The 21,139-nt window shown below is 34.4% G+C and overlaps 1 protein-coding gene across 1 annotated transcript in view; it reads right to left on the bottom strand.

Moving 5' to 3' along the window:
• The window catches only part of LOC128221379 (neogenin-like), a 96,648-nt gene extending 77,064 nt beyond the window's left edge, over positions 1–19,584 (bottom strand). Inside the window, exon 1 of the mRNA XM_052929989.1 lies at positions 19,490–19,584. The gene's annotated coding sequence lies outside the window, so the exon portion shown is untranslated. The remainder of the gene's footprint in view (positions 1–19,489) is intronic.
• Between the last annotated feature and the right edge of the window lie 1,555 nt (positions 19,585–21,139).

Here is a 21,139-nt window from a genome sequence, read left to right as displayed (position 1 = left end):
AGATATAAAAGCTAACTTTCACTCAAATAAACTACCAGAACTGACAGCTAAGATATAAAAGCTAACATCCACTCAAATAAACTACCAGAACTACCAGCTAAGATATAAAAGCTAACATCCACTCAAATAAACTACCAGAACTGCCAGCTAAGATATAAAAGCTAACTTTCACTCAAATAAACTACCAGAACTGCCAGCTAAGGTATAAAAGCTAACTTTCACTCAAATAAACTACCAGAACTGCCAGCTAAGGTATAAAAGCTAACTTTCACTCAAATAAACTACCAGAACACACAGCCAAGATATTAAAGCTAATATTCACACACATAAACAACCAGAACTAAGAGCCAAGATATTAAAGCTAACGTTCACTCACATAAATTAAGACAACTGACAGCTTAGATATAAAAGCTAACGTTCACTCACATAAACTGCCAAAACTAACAGCAAATACATTAAACCTAAGTCACATAAACTAGGTGTTTTGTTTTGATTCCCTGTTGCATTACAGCAAGCTGGAAACCAAATCACAAACTCTTCTATTTAACCTTCAATGAACTCAGAGCAGCTGTATTATGTTTCTTTAATACAGCAAACTTGTTTTTTCTATCATCCAAAGGTTACCAGAGGCCTGTCTGCCAGTCTATACTACGGCTCCACTGTAGTCAAGTTTGATGTTATCTAACCCAAGCCTGTAGTCAATATTGATGTTATCTAACCAAAACTCTGATAACCATCAGCCATTTTGTTTTCTTATTACACCTAGCCCTCTAATAAGATAATCAGTGGGGTTGATGTAAAAAGGTTCTAAAATGATACATGTTTCATGTTGCTTGGTAACTTTTTGCACTAACCCCATAATAGATTTCTTCACATTTGTAACACTCTCAATTATTGACATTGCAATATGTAAACACTGTTCTTGTTCTGGAATCCATCAGCCTACCAACTGACTTAAAAGTTAAAACTTAGGAGTCTTAGACATAATCTTGGAGGTCAGCGCTTAAAGATGAATTTAAAATAATACAGAAATGGGCAATATTTAAATAGAATGTATAAACTTAAAAAGCAACATTGAAGCTGCATTATAAATAGAAATATGGCAAAGTCTGCCAGACTGTACACCCAGTCAGATCCCATAATAACAATATATAGCCATTCTTATAAATTTCAACAAAAGGATTTTTGTCATGAAAGTATAAGCAAGGTATAATTTAAGTGTCTTGATTATAATTATTCATTTATGAAGATTCCTGCAGTCTCCACATCTACAAACTGTCACCTACAAAAAATTGTGTTAAAATTGTTAATGGCACAAGGCTAAGAGTAACAACCGACCTTAATAAAAATCTGGTATATTTCAATATAAATAGCTTTAAGAGATTTTTTTGGAAACCAAATTGTGGCACTTGTCTTCTTTTAACAGCTGAAATGGATCATACAGGACATTTTATTTAGAGACTATGGAATTTTGTTTGGAGATTATTTCAAGGATAAACACCACTAAATCTTAGAAAAGTTTCAATCAGTAGATAAAACCTTCAAAATACATCACTTTAACCAGGATATTTCTACCAACAGAGGTCATAATTCAAGATTGATATGTGATGTTCCCTTTTGAAAATATTTTCTTTTTATCTACAAGCACTGCTGTTATCACATTTTCAATCTTGATTTACTAAGGTTAAACATCATTACATGCAATGAAAATAGCTGGAAAAATTTGCAAATACTCAAGGAGTCAAAAAAAGATAAAACAACAACATTAATCATGTGCATAAACTCATCATAAAGCAATGCTGATGCTGCTAATCAAGGTGCAGTGAAGTAACAGGGGTGTTAGGACATATGAATACTTTATGGAAAAGTTTATGGAGTTTCATCACAGAGCCTTTCTGAACTACTCGGCCATTTCCCATTGAAAACAACTTCCGATAATGCACCATATTAATGCACCAGTCAATTGTAACCATGTCCCCCCCCCAAGGTCCGGGGAATAGCGGGGACTTTGACTTTTGGTCGAGCCAACCCCGACTAAAATTCCCGCCTTGAGGGGACAAACTGATGGTAAAATCCCCGCCAAATGCCCGCACCCAAGAGACCTTAGGTTAAGCCCATTCCCAGCTATATTTGGCCCGAAAACAAGCTTAATATTTCTTATGCTATTACTTGCATGGCATCAACTTTCTGAACAAGCCATAAATCTACATGTATATAAAATTCAGAATTTGAACAAGCCCAGAAGACATTATACCAGTGCAGTGCTTGCGGGCTTGTGTTCATTTCGACCACTCTTTATTATGTTAAAAAAATATTAAGTTGATGTCACTCCCATAGATTTGTAATTTAACAGATTTTGAGAGATGAGCGATAGACTGTCATATGGTCTTCTATATTTATTCTTGGTTACAACAATCTAGCCCTAAGCCCGCAATATGAACAATCAATACAAAAGTATCAAAAACTTTAATTATATTTTCAACTGTAAAGCTCCATAAAAAATCTGATTGTATTTCTTTAGAAATATGACACAAACCTTGAAGATAAACATCGATTCTGCACTAAAGTCATTATTTTTTAAATCAGAAGCAAGAAATATCTATGTCACAATTAAAATATTAGCACTTAAACCTTTTTTCCCGCTGCCCCCCGCCCCTAATGTACAATACACCTGCATTTCATAGTGTTTAGGAATAAAAAGTAGTTGAAACTTTTCAAAGTACAAGTTTTTACAATTTCAGTCAAAAGAAACACTAGCGGTCTTTAAAGCTGCACTCTCACAGATTTACCGTTTTGACAACTTTTTTTATTTTTTGTCTTGGAATGAGCCAATTTTTGTGTAAATATCTGCAAACCAGTGATATAAAACTGCTGACAAAAGATTAAATCAAAGATTTTCATATTTCTGCTCGAAAAATAATGTTTTATGGCTAAAAGCATTACTAACGGTTTAAGAAGAATGCACAAAACATCAATTTTCAAACTCAGATGTGGAAATCTGCAATCTGATTTTTTGTAAGCAGTCTTATATCACTGGTTTCCATGCATATTTGCAAAAATGGCTTGTATTTAAAAAGACAAAAATTAAAAAAGTTGTCAAAAAAATCAATCTGTGAGAGTGCAGCTTTAAATTTACAAAGATTGTTATCAAAGTGTGAGAGCATTTAATCACAGAGTTAAACTCACAAAGCTTAAAACAGAATAGAAACCATTGTTTGGATTGAAATGTAAAACTTGGCAGCAAAAATCAATTAACTCACAGTTTCTTAATCTAAAAGTTAGTTCAGTATGCATGTAGAGTCCTTGGTTTCGAGTCGTGATGTGTTTTTAAGCAGCTTTTAAAGATAGAGTAAATGGAAAAATATAAAAGAGATTTTGAAAACGAAAACACAAGACCAATTCATTTTTTTTTATGTCATTACAAATATTTTTCATATTAAAAGAAAGTGTATCTTTGAAACTTCCAGAGTGATACAGATCTGAAAGTTAACAGCAATGATTTAGAAAATGTCAACAACAATATTAACTTTAACAAAGTTTTGATCAATTGGCCAATACTAATACTATTACAACTATTATTTATTTTTATTTTACTTTTATAATTAGTTAATGACATGTGTTATAACATTATTATTATTCAAAAAATAAGTACTTCTATATATAATTCGCAACAGATTTTCTGTAATATAATAGTACATGTGTTCTACAGGCAATGTTCTAACACCTTGTATAGGTCCCCTGAAGGAGACTGCACTAAAGCAGTGGCTAAAATTCCAATTACACACACTAGTTACACACACTTTTTTTAACACACTTTCTTACATACCCTTTTTTCTCTTAACACACACTTTTTAAACACACTTTTTACACACTTTTTATACACACTCTTTTTACACACACTTTTTACACTCACTTTTTATACACACACTTTACACACACACTTTTTACACACTCTTTTTACACACTCTTTTTGTACACACACTTTATATACACACACTTTTTACACACACTTTTTTACACACAATATTTTTACACACTTTTTACAGTCAGCTGGTAAAAAAAACACTAAAAAATAAATATGAAATGCTGTTTAAAACCTTGAATACAGAAGATTACCTTAACACCATTCTCAAATGATGAAAATAACATTGTATATAGCCTAATAAAACAAAGAAAGCCTACCTATATAAAGCTACTCTTACCAAACCATTATTTTTGGCCAAACTCAATGCACTGTGCATATCATAATACTAATAAACGATTGTTAAGTTGATCAAGCTCCACACAAAACATCCAATATAACAACAGCATGTTCTCTAAATAAACATTATGGACATCTGAACTTTGCAAACAATGAAATATGTCTGGTAAAATTTAAAGTTCACAGTTTTGACAGCTCAAGTCTCTTCAAACTAGCTAGATCATCATTGTATATGTCTAATTAATATTCAGGTATTGTCAATATTAGAACATATGCATACCCTAAGGTGAGGATCCATCATCACCCATCACTTTGACAGGCAATTATCTCCCTTGTTAGGAATGTATAAGATCAACAAGATATTCAGATTATATATAACTCCAGCCTATGAAAAACATAAATATTCTTACCATCCCTTTGCAGCTAAATAAATTTTCTGTTCCTTTCATGCTTATTTCCCGAGTTTTATAGAATTTAATTTATTTTCTTAAAAAAAAAAACTTTTTTGAAAAGGGTGTGATTTACGCTGCTACCCGTTGGGCGCCCCTCTGTTATTTTTGTTAAATTCTTTCGACCACTAAAATTATTCAAACATGATGGCATCGCAGCAGGGCCAATCAGTAATGCTTCCAATAGCCGTGGACTTCATTAACACTAAGAAAACAAACCACTTAAATTATCTCCCTTTTATACTACCTAAAATAACCATATTTTTGCATTTTATTGATCTTTATTATCTATCAGTTTATCAACTAAATAATAGGACAAAAACAGGGAATCCCAATTACAGAGATTCACACTTGAGTCTTTCAAGATGTCACTTGACATCTATAAATCTTTCTTGGAGTACTCTTCATAGATTAGAGATCTAATTTAAGGCTCAGCAGTGCTCTAAATATCGAAATCAGGGGATTGATGCCAAAACTGCATGATCTCTTACTAAACACACATACCAGATAATTCATATTTCTTCTAATCCATGTTACTTACTTCACTTATTTCAATCAAGAGTCTTCTCAAATAATCTCAAACCACAGAAAGTTAATAATCTTAAATCTGAAAGCCCATAATCTTTCAGTAGACAGAAGATATGGAAGTTGTCTCAACATTTACAACCATTTACAACCGTCCAACTGGTATAATGTAGCATGCAAATATATACTGTTTAAAACTTCCTAAAAATCATTCATTTATGAAAAGAATAAGGAACTTCAACAAAATATTTTGACCTACAAGTAGTGACTTAGTGACCTATAGTTTTTACCCACAACACCCATATTCACACTGGCCATGGGACAAGTGGTGATAATCGGTTCCACTTTGACCGGTTCCACTCTTGTAAATGAATGACAGATGTCAAAATTAACACACAAGCCCACAAGCTCTGCACTGGTAAAATGTCTTCTGGGCTTGCTCAAATTCTAACTTTTATAAAGCAGGTCTTCATTGTTCAAGAATTTGATGCCAAGCATTAGCATAAGATTTTGGGCTTATTCATCCCAAAGTTTAACTTCATGTCTGGCCAAATGACTGCCAAAGTACACTTGTTTCTTGACAACACTTTAATTGCAGTGTCATGGATGTGATTAACCAGGCAGCTGGAGGGCTAAAACTATTTTGGCCATGGGTTAAATGGGCGCTCTTGGGGGTGAAAAGCACACTGCCATAGATAAAAAAACTGGCATTTTAGAAGCTCTTTTAGGGTTCTCTTGACCTCAAATTTGAAGCAAACTGGCATATCTATAATTTTATCAACTCTAACAACCAAAAACAATCGCAAATTTTTATATTTAAGTTTCTAAAATTGATGTTTTATGCATTTTAACCGTAAGTAATGATTTAAGCCATAAAACATTAATTTTCGAACAGAAATATGAAAATCTAAGATCTGAGTTTTTGTCAGCAATCTTTTATCATTGGATTGCAGATATTAAGCAAAAAAAATTTCTTTCCAAGACAAAAAATAAAAAAGTTGTAAAAATGGTAAATCTGTGAGAGTGCAGCTTTAACTATGTTTATGGTGTAATGTGTATGTAGGAGTTATTTAGTGTTTTGTACTGATGCTTTCGGCAAATTTGTTCAAGTTTATCACTGAACTTTTCCGAATGTTATAATGAAATTAAAGGAGGAAATTGGCAGAAATTAACCAAATAAAAATAACGAGAGGAAGAAAAACAACTTGTTGGTTGAAGCTATGATTGATCATGACCAAATGCAATTGATTAATGACAATTATAGGCCCAATCAATCAACAGAAAGAAAAAAAAAATTATCCCAAACTTGGAGGTTCAAGTATCTCAAACACTAAGAATTGAACATTCCTTATTCTGATAAGGCCTAAAAAAATAAATTGTTTGGTTCGGGTCACCCGACCCTACCTGGAAAATATAGCCAACCCTACTGGGGTTTTTTTGGTGCGACTTGCGAAAAAACCCACTCCAGAACACTTAAGATAAGTTTCGAAGATGTAGAGATAATGTTTTTGTTCAAGCCGGGATCTGTATCCGAGATTGACATGTCAACATCCGACAAGGGGCTATGGACCCGTTTGTACAAAGAACAGCTGTTCGATATTCCTGTCGTACAATTTATTGGAAAATTCTTGGAGGTGTATACAATGGAACAAAATGTCTCTGGATAATAGTACAAGTTTACACATAAGATTGAATGCCGTCTAATTTTAATATACCCCACCCACCACTGCAGGACAAGGCATGATCCTTTTCACTTGTCTTGTTGTTAGATGCAATCATAAAAAAATAGTTTAAATAAAATAGCAGCAGGGCAAACATACTACTAGTATAGAAAGGAAATATAAAATACTGGGAGTTCTGACATTGGCTGGTGTCTGACAAAATGTGACTTTCTTTTAAACTGGGACTGAAACCTGGGTCTGTTGCCATTTGTACAGTTTATAAAATATTCCTAACTTTACTTCTTGGAGAATGGCAGAGAAATGTTTTTGAGATGCTGAAGCAGGTCAGTATTGTCACATTTAATTATCAATGTTTTGCTTTTGGAAGTTGTGTGACGAACGACAACAAAACTGGCAATGACACACCACCTAACTGCAGCCATGCTCAGCAATGTCCTTATATAACTGAAATTCTGTTGAAAAAGGACAAAAACCAAGCAAACAAACCTGTACCAAACTAAAAACCAAAAAACAAAAACAAAAAACCTACCTACCCAACCTATTCTTGGGGGCCATGTTACCCGAACCACACAATTTTTTTTTTAGACCCAACATAACATAACATGCATCTAAAACAGGCTGGCTCCACATACTGCATTCAAACAGTTCATCTTAATTCAAGAATATTGAAAATATAGCCTATATAAAATGTCACATTAATACCAGGTTTTGATATATCGAACTTCAGAGCTTTCAAGTTTGGACGTTTTTGCACTCCCCAGGGGCTAAATTGCCATTTTCCAGGGAGTAATATACTTCCAATTTTCCTTGAACAGAATTCCTGATACGTTCTGGCGGCTAATACCAGTATCAAACAGCAAGAATGGTTTATATTCAAAGGTCTGTTTTTTATGCAATACAAAGGCAATTCAAAGAATTTTTCAATAAACAAACGTGGACCTGATGTTACAGCAAATGACATACAGATAAACAAAGCTCATCCTTTGAACATACAGAATATAATCTAAAGTCAAGAGTCTCTTAAAATTCCCAAGAAAAAATGGTTGTATAAACATTTATGTATCTTGCTGTTTTTGCGATTTTCTCCAGATACAAAAATGTGGCTTTTTTAAGGGGGGGGCTCATTATGAAAGCTTGGCAATGGTTTTTTGTTTTGTTTTTTGTTTTCTATACTTGGAAAACAACTGTAACGTGCGAGGTCAAAGACAAAACAGATCCCTTCAGAGAAAAGCATGCTCGACCCTGAAGGGGTCCACTAGTCTTTTATACAGTAAATTCTCAATCCACACGAAGCCTAATTTGCATATTACCAACCAAGTAAACATACATACTATGAACATATTTCCGTCTCTAGAGGAATGTTATACTATGAACGCACATCCGCCGCCTTCAGCGGACCATTACATTCCGTTCCCCTCCGATAAGACTCGTCCCAAGTCTTGGCCTGGAAAACTCGTGGCTAAGGCAACTCGATCATCCGATTCAGCAGTTGTCAACATCCCACCGCTGCCACCATTTTTTGTAACGTGCGACGTTAAAGAAGAAATTGATCCCTTCAGGGAAAAGCATGCTCGACCCTGAAGGGGTCCACTGATCTTTTATACAGTAAATTCTCAATCTGCTTTGCCAGCTTGCATATTACCAACCAAGTTTACATACGGACTATGAATGTTTTTCTGTCTACAATGGAATGTAATACTATGAACGCACATCCGCTGCTTACAGCGGACCGTTACACAACCTATATTATACAGCCAATGAAATTGCAGATACGCAGTCATTTAGAACTAGGCTTAATCATAAAAATTTCAACTTTCGCAGGTGTTTAAAGGTACAACAACTGTAGAATCTGTATTTAATTATTTGGGAAAATATCATGAACTTTTGGCAAAATGATCACATTTTTGCTAGGGGAAACAGCCTTCAGAAGGCAGTGAATTGCACCAAAAAATCACTGACAGACCAAATACGTACCCCCCCCCCCATGGTATTGATAAAAAAAAATTGGTATTTTTCTTGTCCAAAAAGGCACAACTGGAGTTATTAACCTTGCTCAGTAATCAAGATAAGACTTTTGGATGAACAAGCCCGAATTCTTACACTATTGCTTGGCATCAAATATTTTAACAAGCCCTGGGGCCGTATTCAGTGCTCCAGCCAGGATTTGAAAAGGGCAGGGTGGAGTTTTGAAAAGGGCAAGCTAGCTACATGAGTCGTATAGGGGCGATTGGGGGGGGGGGGGGGGGTTCTCCCCCTAGAATTTGTTTTGTTTTCATACTCAATTTAATTCATTTTCCATCATTTTCAGGCTTAAACAAGATTTTTCTCTCAAAATTTAGAAGGGTGTGTTTGAATATCAAAATTAAATTTGTCTCTTTGTCTGTGGTAGTATGATTGTACTTGTCTGGAGTCTTCTTAAGTCTAATGTCACACATTTTTCCTAAAATCTTGTTAAATGAATTGAAAAAAACAACAAAGACAGTTAAACATTTGAAGCAATCAAATAAATACAAAAAAACAAGTATGTAGGGGACGAATCTTAGTTTGGTACGATCGGGATTGGGTACGAATGTTATATTCAGCCTGGCTGTAATTTAGTTGTCTTTGGGGATTTTTTTTTAATATGCTGAAGTTTTAGATTAAAATGACAATAAAAATCACTGCCCTTGCTTAAAAATCACTTACAAAACATGGTACATTGATAAAATAACTCCGAAATTCGTTCTGACAAATGGCGGTTTTCGCGAATTTTGTCATGATCGTAGACATGATAGGTAAACGTAGCAATAAAGCATCAACATATTTTTGTGGGTTACAAAGAAATTTTCATCATGAATATTTTACAAATAAACTTTCAAAACATATACTGAAAAAGTGATGTATTTGGTTGTGTTAGTGCCACCTTTCTTGTGTTTATAAATCGGCAGTGACCGTCTGCTTCAAATCATTAATGTTTAAAATGGTGAGTCTTGTCTGAACAATACAATTAACAATTATTTTAAAAGATTGAATTGTGCTTGACACCATTTTCCAACATCTCTTCGCATTTTCTATCGCATTCTACAAACTTTCATCATTGAATGAACGAGTTCTCAAAGTATATTCTGATTGGCTGACATTCAATAGCCCCGCCTCCTGCCGATGTTTCCATATTTGGCTCTTCCTAATTATTGGATAAGAAGATCGCCGATTATGAATACACAGGTCGTCTGCTCACTACACAAATACACAATAAGCTGTCATATGACTTGGTCAAGGCACATGGGAAGACGAAAGGGCAGTACGGCATATCTTAAGAAGTCAATGGGGGCATGGTGACACCTAGCGGGAACACTATTATCATAAGTGTTACGTAATTTGTCTCAATTATGACAGCGGATTAAGGGCTGTCGATCTTTCATAATGATTTAATTAGTAAAAAGGGCACTAGTTAACGGGATAATTGGCGCTAATAGAGCATTTGTGAAAAGGGCACTACTCAAAAAGGGGGCAGGGCGGTAAGAAAAGGGGCACGGGCGCTGCGCCATTGAAAAACGGGCTAGCTGGAGCACTGCGTATTCATTAAGCATCTTAGTAACAATTTCCAACTTCTTTCTTATTTGAATTTCAAGAAAACGAACAATGTTTGGACACCAAAAATATAAAATTTAGCAAGAAAATGGTCTAAACATTTGTAGGCATATGAATAAATCTGATGAAAAGAAGCGGGTATTTAAAATAACTGATGTCAAAAATTATGAAATTCTCAATAAGTTGAAAATATTCACTTAAGATGCTTATTAATATGGCTCCTGCTGTATAAAGTTCAGGATTTGTCAAAAACCGAGCCCGGAAGACATTTTACCTGTGCAGGGCTTGCAAGCTTACGTTATTTTCAACCACTCCTTTTTAAAGATCTGCAAAAATATATTGTCTCTATCAATACTTATACCATGTCCACTCAAAATCTGCAACATTTTATGGATAAAGTTTTTGCACAGACTGACCATCGGCTGACAGCCGGCTGATGCTGAGAGCTACCTGCATCATGGAACAGTAATCATGTGTTCACACAGTATAGTTAACAAACCGTAATCAGCTAATTGGTACAACACTATCCAAGCAAACTGTTATTATCATTGTCAGAATAATAAAAGGGATGATATTAATTGTAGTATTACCAGTATATCATAAAGTTCAAGACACCCCTGGTTATAACATTGTTAGCAGTGTTGTGATGCCTTCCCGCATGCATTAATGAGCAAATTACAGTTAATATTTTCTCAGCATCAGGTTAACAGACTTTAATACCAACAATACCAACAGACTTTAGTACAAACAATGTATATTTGTATATATAATGTTTACCGTACATTTCCTATTAAACGTGCCTGCTCATGTCTTTTTGAAAACCCTGTTCACTTAAAAAACAACAACAATCAAATGCAGTGTAAATAAATAAAATGGTCTACTAAATCACCGGAAACACACGTCCGGTATACAAGAATAATTCTTTATTTCTATCTTTGAAGTAGAGATTGACATAGCATTTATTTCATAACATGCATAATAATAAGTGAGATCGAATATGTACATAATTTATATACATGGAACATGGTTGTATAATTTAATTGGCATGATATTTTTTTGAAAGGTTTATCTTATATCAGTTAATGCTATCTTTTTAATTCAATTGATCTGTCGAACATCATTGACAGCGACAACAAATGTGAATACCATGTCATAATATGATTAAAATAATGCATTCAAAATAGTTTTAAATTTTTATAATTAGTTGTGCCCCCCACATTTAGAAAGTCCTGGATCTGCCACTGTAGAATTAAGAATTTATAACAAGTGCATTTAATAATAACATAAAACTATAAATGTTTTCGAAAGCAACCTTATGCCTATTAAATTGAGCCGAAAGCGAAAGTAAAAACACAAGGATATTGATATCATACTATTTATTTTAAAAGACCTCGAAATTACACTTACCTATTGTTAGAGCAACTTCTCAAAAGTCTTAACTACCTACCCAAACATGTGAGGTGAAACAATTTCACTGCAACTGTTATGGTATTGAATGTCAGAATCAGTGGATTGTGTAATAGAAATACAAGTTACAACACATGCACCATGTATCGGCCTCACAGATACCTCCCAGTCTTACTGTAACTGATTGTTTTACCATGCTGTGATAGTGAAATGGTACACTTGCTGTGGTGTGCAGTTAGTTCCACGTAGATGAATTGACATGCTTAATTGGCCTCAAATTTCTGCAATATGTCAACAAACTGCATTCAAAAACAAGTTTTTAAGTCAAGTTTTTTAACTTGAAGGTAAAAGCCTGTCCATCAAACCAGCTTTGCCATCAAAAGAAGCCTGACCATCAAACAATTCTGACTATCTAAGAAGTCTGACCATCTAAGAAGCCTGACCATCAAACAAGCCTGCCTTCAAAAGAAGCCTGACCATCAAACAATTCTGACTATCTAAGAAGTCTGACCATCAAACAAGCCTGACCATCTAACAAGTCTGACCATCTAAGAAGTCCGACCATCTAAAAAGCCTGACCATCTAACAAGTCTGACCATCTAAGAAGTCTGACCATCAAACAAGCCTGACCATCTAACAATTCTGACTATCTAAGAAGTCCGACCATCTAAAAAGCCTGACCATCTAACAAGTCTGACCATCTAAGAAGCCTGACCATCAAACAAGTCCGACCATCTAAGAAGCCTGACCATCAAACAAGTCCGACCATCTAAAAAGCCTGACCATCTAACAAGTCTGACCATCTAACAAGTCTGACTATCTAACAAGTCTGACCATCTAACAAGTCTGACCATCTAACAAGTCTGACCATCTAACAAGTCTGACTATCTAACAAGTCTGACCATCTAACAAGTCTGACCATCTAACAAGCCTGACCATCAAACAAGTCTGACCATCTAACAAGTCTGACCATCTAACAAGTCTGACCATCTAACAAGTCTGACTATCTAACAAGCCTGACTATCTAACAAGTCTGACTATCTAACAAGTCTGACTATCTAACAAGTCTGACTATCTAACAAGTCTGACCATCTAACAAGTCTGACTATCTAACAAGTCTGACTATCTAACAAGCCTGACCATCTAACAAGTCTGACTATCTAACAAGTCTGACCATCTAACAAGCCTGACCATCTAACAAGTCTGACCATCTAACAAGTCTGACTATCTAACAAGTCTGACCATCTAACAAGTCTGACCATCTAACAAGCCTGACCATCAAACAAGTCTGACCATCTAACAAGTCTGACTATCTAACAAGTCTGACTATCTAACAAGCCTGACCATCTAACAAGTCTGACTATCTAACAAGTCTGACCATCTAACAAGCCTGACCATCTAACAAGTCTGACCATCTAACAAGTCTGACTATCTAACAAGCCTGACCATCTAACAAGCCTGACCATCTAACAAGTCTGACCATCTAACAAGTCTGACCATCTAACAAGTCTGACCATCTAACAAGTCTGACCATCTAACAAGCCTGACCATCTAACAAGTCTGACCATCTAACAAGTCTGACCATCTAACAAGTCTGACCATCTAACAAGCCTGACCATCTAACAAGTCTGACCATCTAACAAGTCTGACCATCTAACAAGCCTGACCATCTAACAAGTCTGACCATCTAACAAGTCTGACCATCTAACAAGTCTGACCATCTAACAAGTCTGACCATCTAACAAGCCTGACCATCTAACAAGTCTGACCATCTAACAAGCCTGACCATCTAACAAGTCTGACCATCTAACAAGCCTGACCATCTAACAAGCCTGACCATCTAACAAGTCTGACCATCTAACAAGTCTGTCCATCTAACAAGTCTGACCATCTAACAAGTCTGACCATCTAACAAGTCTGACCATCTAAGAAGTCTGACCATCTAACAAGTCTGACCATCTAACAAGTCTGACCATCTAAGAAGTCTGACCATCTAACAAGTCTGACCATCTAACAAGTCTGTCCATCTAAGAAGCCTGACCATCTAAGAAGTCTGACCATCTAACAAGCCTGACCATCTAACAAGTCTGACCATCAAACAAGTCTGACCATCTAACAAGTCTGACCATCTAAGAAGCCTGACCATCTAAGAAGCCTGACCATCTAACAAGTCTGACCATCTAAGAAGCCTGACCATCTAACAATTCTGACTATCTAAAAAGCCTGACCATCAAACAAGTCTGACCATCTAAAAAGCCTGACCATCTAACAATTCTGACTATCTAAAAAGCCTGACCATCTAACAAGTCTGACCATCTAACAAGTCTGACCATCTAAGAAGCCTGACCATCAAACAAGTCTGACCATCTAAAAAGCCTGACCATCAAACAATTCTGACTATCTAAAAAGCCTGACCATCTAACAAGTCTGACCATCTAACAAGTCTGACCATCTAAGAAGCCTGACCATCAAACAAGTCTGACCATCTAAAAAGCCTGACCATCAAACAATTCTGACTATCTAAGAAGTCTGACCATCTAAGAAGCCTGACCATCAAACAAGCCTGACCATCAAGCCTGACCATCAAACAAGTCTGACCATCTAACAAGTCTGACCATCAAACAAGTCTGACCATCTAAAAAGCCTGACCATCTAACAAGTCTGACCATCAAACAAGTCTGACCATCAAACAAGCCTGACCATTTTTTGGTACTCGCAATTTTTTGTGAGTGCCCAAATTTTCAACTCGCAAAACCAGACACTCGCTAGCATTTTTTAAGGCAAATCTTTTTGTATGGAAACAATGATTTAAGGTATAGTTTAATTGATTTAATGAATTATCATGTAATTTTACATTAAATGATATCATCATATATGTAACACTGACAGTACGTATCTGATCAAGCCAGTATTGGTCTGTGCAAAATATTTTGAAAATGTTCCTTTTGTCATCTGTGTTGATGGTCAATTAAATGTACAACTCCCTTTTCCTCTGCCAAACAGTTTTAACGGACAGATTATTTCATTTTGGCTTCTTTTTGGTAACTGATTGATCATCGCCATCAGCCATCAGCGATTTTAAATCAACATGCGTAAAAAGAACTTATCTTTTTGCTTGTCATCATTATACAGACTGATTATGTTCATATCTCAAGGATTGCATATTTTCTGCAAATTTTGAACTCACAAATTCTTGCGGGTGTCTTTAAATTCAACTCACTTTTTCCAATTTGGGCTCGCATTTTGCGATTGTGTGCCAGTGCTAAATTCGAGCCCTGAGTCCAACCATCAAACAAGCCTGGCCATCATTCAAACATTATCTGCGAGTGTGACATGATATAGCATTAATATTAAATTAATGCTGGATTTTTTTTAACATTTTATAGTACTAATTTCTTAAAAAATGATTACACATCAGAAGTATTTATATAGAGGGAACTGGGATGCATTAGAGTTCATTAGCAGGGAAGATGTGTCTGATTTCAAAGATTTACAACATGTTTCTTTAACCAGATTTATAGATCTGGGTTTTACTGCCATATCATAAAGTATATGTTTATTCAATGAGGGCTTCTGTCAATTGGGGATCTGTGTACATGTACTATGTTAGGTTAAAGTGACACTCTTATTCAAAATCAATACATACACATGTATAATAAACATCAATTTTGACTGATAAACCTTGAACTAGTTACTACATAATGAATTTATGGAAAACATTAATTACTTATAACAAGGTTATAACCGTGTATTTAATAGCAGAAAGCGCAAATATATCAAATGATTGGTGAATGCTAAAAGATTTACTGCTGTCTACTATAGTCTCATAAGGTAGAAATACCGTGTTTTATGCTCATTTCTTTAAAATTAAACTCGGTATCATGCATAAGAACCATTTTTTTGACATTTGTTCATCCTTTTTGGAATATTAAAACAATATTATTAATTGTGGTAAATCTTATCTGGGAGTAAGAGTGCATCTTTTAACTGGTCTTTACATTAATGATGGAAAAACTGACAGGATTACACATTATTAGTTTTTTGGATTTTCAGACTAAAAAAATTATCAGATTTGAAAACATGATTTCAATATCTACCAACTTACCATACATTCATGCTTCATACACACTTTTGTTAATTTTGGATGCCTGATGACCGCATATATTATGTCAGTATATTTGTAACAGTTTAATGTGCATAGTAAAATTGTACCTTACAAAACTACAAACACCTTTTTTGGCCATAAAATATCACATAATTTTTAGTATTACAAGTTTTTTGGCCACACAATATCCCAAAGTATGTCATATCATGTAAAAAACATAATTTTAACTGCAAAAAGATTATCAAGATAATTAAATTAATTTAATTTATTTATTTTACAAATATCAGTTTTTTCAGCAATCCATGACCATTCGAATGACGTCACAATCATATGTGGCCACCCAGCATCAACACTCAACATAAATAAAAACATCTGCAGCAAATGGTTAAACTGGCAAAATATAGCCTATGGAAAACTCATCCAAGTTTAAATTAGTCGGCTGCTGCAGAATATACGGGTCAAATGTAACAAAAATGTTTATTGATTGGTCAATATCTATTAAAGACCAGGATACTCAATTTTGAGATATGATAAGACAATTCGGCAATAAGATTAAGATCAATTAACAGAGGTTGTGTAAAAATACACGGTTTTGGAGGGGGGGGGGGGGGGTCACTTATAGAAGGCTTATACAAGGCCTAAGAAAATAACTATTAACCAATCAAGGTATTTTAATGTGCAAACTAACAAAAACATGTGAGGTCTACTTATCAAAGTTGTCACATATCTTGTTTTGACAATAAGCTTATTTTGGATTGAATAGTTTAACCCAGTGCAGCTTTAAACTCGAATTACCATTGGGCCTAAAAAAAAAATACATTTGGTTCGGTTTACCCGACCCTACCTACGGAATAGGCGCCGACTCTACCGTTTTTATAGTCAGTTTGAAAAAATAAAATAATGAAAAACTAAAAAAAAAAAATGTTTTTGCTTTTTTTTTTTGCTTTTCAATATGAAGTTTAAAACCTTAAATGCTTATATAGAAGATAACTTTAACACCGTTCTCCAATGATGAAAATGACATTCTTATATAAAGCCTAATAAAAAAAAAAAGAAAAAAAAAAAAGCCTTACTACCCTACCTATTTTTGAAAAGGATGTAACCCTAACCATAACCAAACAATTTTTTTTTTAGGCCTTGTTACATTTTCCATCAGGTAGTTATTATGGCTAAGACACTTGATGTAAATAGTGGAATCAACAGTCACCAAAAGCAACAGCACTATTAATTTTCATGCTTCTAATTTTTCATGCAACATATAATTTACCCATTGTCACTGTATTGTTACTCACACACAAATAAAGTCAATGTAATGTTACTCATACATTTTGTCAATATTGTTCGATACACCACATCTTCTGATTATTTGGAGGGCCACTTTCTCTGAAGTGGAAAAACCGACAGCTCCCCTATTTTCTGCCCTCAATAAAGATATTAATCAAAGTGTAAATGAAGACAGTTAAGATTAATCAAGGGCAAATTATGCCTAAGTGTCGAACAAAATTAATAACAATTTTTTTTTACAAACTTGCAACTCGAAGAAAAAAATGTTCTAATGAAAAACCATGAACTTTTTCTTAATTTAAACCCCTAAAACGAACAGCCAATCAAATTCAAGTTCTAAAGCAATGACCTTTAAACGTCAATACTGCAGACTATAAACCAAAAGTGAAAGTAAATTGAGCAGAAAATAATAAAATATTTTAAAGTTAAAATAATGCAATGTAATTTAGAAATTAAGACAGTCACACTCTTCTGAAAAACAACAACATCATTTTGTTTAAGCCTGGAAATGATGGTAAAATGTATTAAATTAAAACCAAAATTTTCTATGGGGTAACCCCTCTTGTGGGACGGGTTGCCCCTCCCACACACACCCCAATTTGCCACTACGCGGTTCATGTAGCTTGCCCTTTTCAAAACTCCACCCTGCCCTTTTCAAATCCTGGCTCTAGCACTGTTGAATGTGGACTGTTGTTAACAATCATTCATAATATGATATGCACTGCCTACCATGTGACCCATTATCTTCCAAATTTTAACAAAGGTAGTTTATAGATTGTCTATTTACACCATTGTCGCGATCATGATGAAGAGTTTGTTTCTACCACAAAAATCTTAAAGATTGACACTAACTCTACAAGGAAAGTCCAAAAATGTAGAGTTTGGTTAAGATTTGATAAAGTTATGGCTTTTTACAGGGTCAAATCGTCACCCTTTACAAAGATAATAAAATAGAAATTTACAAAATAATTTTTTTTGCCAATTATTACAAGTTACAGTTACCACATCATATTCTTACTGGAAATTGATTAAAAATAAATTGATAAAAAAAAAAGGACAGGGGCGTGGTGTGTCAAAACAACGCAACCTGCCCCGGTGGTTTCTACAATTGGAAAACTTGGTTCAAATTGTATAACATGCAAATCGATGTAGTGTTGCTTAAAGAACAATTCATTTTAGAACATCAAATTTCAGATAACACTTATGCATTTTCAGTGCATGTATGCACGTTTCCATCAAATTTTGTTAAAGTCTGGACACAAGATATTGAGCCAGAAAAACAGATAGATGGACGGTTTGATTTGAATATGCCTTCCTTTGGGCGGCGTAAAAACACCACTTAACAGCAAACCAATATTGCCTTATGAAACACTAAACACAGGCCTATATAATAATATAAAAAGTTTAATGTGTGTTCATTCAACAATATTGTCACTCAAGACAGGACAAGTCATAATTTTCTGGACATTCTTTTTAAGATAAGAATTTGAAAAACAAAGGGCATGTAAATTGAGTAGCTACAATAATGAGCGATCAGGGATACTTTTTTATTATTTTGACATTTCTTATGTATCCCTGTAATGCTACAACTCTCTACCATTTAACAACGGGCGAAATGATATACTGTAATAATATGTATTGATGTTGAATAATAATGACAAAAATTTTCATTAGAGTTGTTACTTTCACATTAATATATTATGGGTCACGAATACTGTTAAACATGTACACAACCAGTCAGATTTGTCCCAGATTTATGGATATCGGGATACTTGATAAACAATCAACACTTGTAAGTGTTTTATGATAACATGTTTTTAGGGCATACTGACATACCTTAATATGTGTTTAATAGTAGGCAATATTTGCGAAGAAATTTGAATTTATAACGGAGATAATTTCAAAATTGTGGCCGCGAGAATTCTCTGCGCAAGGACCGCTTGCTACTTTTTGCTGGGATGGTGGACGTCACGAGTCTGCCATATTGAAAAAATCGTCAAAAGACCTGTTGACGGCGGACTAGTAAATTGAGCACCTAAGATGTATTACATACCTTCTAAAATAAATTCTGGAGAATACTCTCATAGGCCGCCTACCACCTAAACGTCAAGTTCAACTGACTTAACAAAGTGATTACTTTTTCTTTGTTTATTTTGTATGATTTTAACCCAAGTTAAACCACTTTGGATGAGCTAAAACTGAGCACGATTTAAAGCAAATTATGAAATCGAATAGTTGATAAGGAATGAAATGATAGATAACTCACCAAACAGATTTTAGAAGCAAAACAGCACATATTATTCAAAATAAAATAAATCCCAGACTGTCAGACGCCATTTTACATTCAAACCGAGGCTTGTGTTATTCGTATCAGTTAAGACCCGTATCTATTCCGTACCGACATTCGGCATAGTGTTAAGTGTAAACAGCGATTTTCTCCCTTTAATAAAGCTAGGATGAAAGTTTTCTTTACTTCATTCCACGACGTTTACAGTGATTTTGCTATTTGTTTTTCGTTTTAAGAGTTTCATACGTGCAAAAAATTCTGGACTGTGCACCACATTGTCAGATTTATTTATGGCTATCATTGTAGAACTTCCCTGAAAGTCTCGGCTTTCAGTGATATTGGATGGCTTAATATAGAAAATAGGATAAAGCAACTACGACTAAACCATGTACATAAAATCTTTAATAGCAAATGCCCATCATACTTACATGAACATTTTACTTTAGTCTCATCCACACATTCTTACAACAGTAGACATAGTGCTGGAAATTTTAAAGTGCCACAGGCTGACAGTTTTATATTAAATACTTTCTTTTATCAAGCAATCCGGGACTGGAACAGTCTTCCAATAAAGTTAAAAGAATTGAAAAATAAGAATACTTTTAAAAAAGAAGTGAAATCACATCTCATTGTTGGTATGAAATGTGCAGAAATGGAAGATTTCCTATTTTATTAATTGCTATTCATTTAATCTTGCATATCAGTCCAAATATTTTTGTCATATTATGCTAAAGTGTCATATGGTTTTAACAGTCGGTTGCATTATAACTGTAAAAGTTCGATATCAAACATTTAATCATTCTTTAACTGGTCAAGAGTACATGCATGTTATTTTTGTATAAGTAAACCTAATTTAAACAGCTTACAACGGAGATCTTGGCAAATAATTATATTTGTCATAAGGACCCCATTGGAAATAAGTTGAATAACTTTAATGGGTTATCCTGTGTTATATATTTGTCACATTGAATTAAATCTTTGTTAACGCACTTATGTATCCAAAGCATTCTAATGATGTTGTGCTTTAGTATAGATATCATCACTAATACTTTGTTAATCAGTCTGTGGTATAACTTTATGAGATATTTGGTTTGTTACTATGACATATATATGCACGAATAAATCTATCTATCTACCACAATCTATTCATTTGCACCACGGGAGCAGGACTTTTCAATCCCAACACTTTTCACCCCTTCAAAAAACGAAGACTTTTTAACCCTTAGACTTTTCAACCCCTGTTTTAAAGACTTTTCAACCCCTACCCCTTTGGACTTTTCAACCCCTATATCGAAGACTTTTCAACCATAACATTAATAATATATCTGACATATAAATCTATAACCAATGGTTTATAGGTCTTTGATAAAATCGAGCCTACTGCACCAAGTAAAGCAAATCAAGTCTAATATTTGTAACCTTTTGTCAATAAACATTTAAAAAAAGGTGAAGAAATTGCAACCTTAGAAACGATAAAAACAAAGCAAGAAACATATTTGCGTTGTCAACATTAAGCTCATGCAAGTTCTAGACGATCAGAATTTGATGTTTGTTCAGATGTTTAACATTTAACACAACACATAGTACTCATCCTAAGTGGAGGTTTATTCCGCGATTTTTACGATACTT

The sequence above is a fragment of the Mya arenaria genome, chromosome 16 (assembly GCF_026914265.1).
Source record: "Mya arenaria isolate MELC-2E11 chromosome 16, ASM2691426v1".
Lineage (NCBI taxonomy): Eukaryota > Metazoa > Mollusca > Bivalvia > Myida > Myidae > Mya > Mya arenaria.
This window is presented reverse-complemented; position numbering and strand designations above follow the sequence as displayed.